We start from the raw sequence: 1,365 nt of genomic DNA on the forward strand, positions 1-1,365 counted from the left end.
TTTGGTCAGCTTTGAGATATGTTTGCATTGGTTTATAGATTGAATGTATCTGATTCAAAAGATACACTTCTGAAAAAAGGATGAAGAATTTCTAACCTAAGAGATATATAATATGTCTACTAGAACTTCAGATTGTAGAATTCATTTCTATTATACTTTTAGATAAAGATAAAAGTTCTGTCTACTAAGATCTAAATATTTTCAATTTATCTACTTTATGTACTCATTTTAAAAAAATTGTTATTAATCTGATAATATCAATTATATATCTGTTTCTTGGCACTGAAGAACATGATATAAAATCAAAATCAGATTTAGTGCAAATTATGATATTTATTGCACAAAGAAATATGTTAAACCTTATAATAAATGAAGCTGCAAGCACATAATCAACTTATAATACATACAGCTAAATTCATGGTCGGTCTTTGAATTATCCCTTGTGGCCGTCGACCTCGGGTGAGGATCCGATTTTTAAAATTCTCAGTACCGTTTTGAGGAGAATCTGATGTAAGAAACATGGAGAGGAAATTCGTGAGTTTACAATTCTTCTTGTTTGTGCCAAATGTCCTGTTATTCGTTCGCAGCAATTAAAAACAATCACTTTACCCAGTGGCTCAAATCCAGACTTGTCCCACACGTGAGCTGGAAAAGGTCTCTCGACCTGTCAGCGGATCAACAACTGAAAGCGGAATAATTCCATCCGTTGCTCAGTGACTCCGGCAAACACATTTACCTTCCGAATTTTCCGACACGACATTTCAAACCGAAGAATGTCTGTTTCACGAAAAGAAAAATTGTGTGTTCAGTTCATTAGATTTCAAGATCTCGTACCGCCTGATTTCCCATTTCATGCTGGAGCCAATCGCCCCCTCTCCCGCCTATTAACAAATAAACTCACACCTGCTATTGCAATAATGCTGGCCAGAGGACCCCAAAAGCCCACATGAAAACACGAAGAAGGAGATGCTTCATGGAACATTCTCGCTGCACCTTGAACTCGGGTGGAAATGTTCAGTAGCAAAAGGTCAAACTGCTCCAGGTGAGGCTCGAACTCACAACCTCGGCATTTCTCAAGCCTAATACTGTTATATAAGTACCGCGCGCTAACCGATTGCGCCACTGGAGCCGCACGTGTTTAAAGCGCCCAGCCAACAACCGCATTTGCGGCCGGTGAGAATGTCTGTTCTTCCAGTTTATTTCCAAGTGGACACATGCAGCCAACTGCCGTTCGGCCATTGATATTTTCGTCGTCAAATTCTTGCCTGCCACACAGGAAGCGGGGGTTCGATTACCGCCAAATGCAGGAGCATTTTCGTTCTGCTTTCATGACACCGAGTGAATTGGGATAAATTCATATACAGC

General features: G+C 39.8%; 1 non-coding gene across 1 annotated transcript; it reads right to left on the reverse strand.

Annotated features, from left to right (window-relative positions):
- Window positions 1-1,034: 1,034 nt before the first annotated feature.
- trnai-uau (transfer RNA isoleucine (anticodon UAU)) lies at window positions 1,035-1,129 on the reverse strand. Its single transcript has 2 exons — window positions 1,092-1,129; window positions 1,035-1,070 (listed from the first exon to the last, which is right to left on the reverse strand). It is a non-coding gene; the product is annotated as a tRNA-Ile (tRNA).
- Between the last annotated feature and the right edge of the window lie 236 nt (window positions 1,130-1,365).

The sequence above is a fragment of the Heptranchias perlo genome, unplaced genomic scaffold (assembly GCF_035084215.1).
Source record: "Heptranchias perlo isolate sHepPer1 unplaced genomic scaffold, sHepPer1.hap1 HAP1_SCAFFOLD_44, whole genome shotgun sequence".
Lineage (NCBI taxonomy): Eukaryota > Metazoa > Chordata > Chondrichthyes > Hexanchiformes > Hexanchidae > Heptranchias > Heptranchias perlo.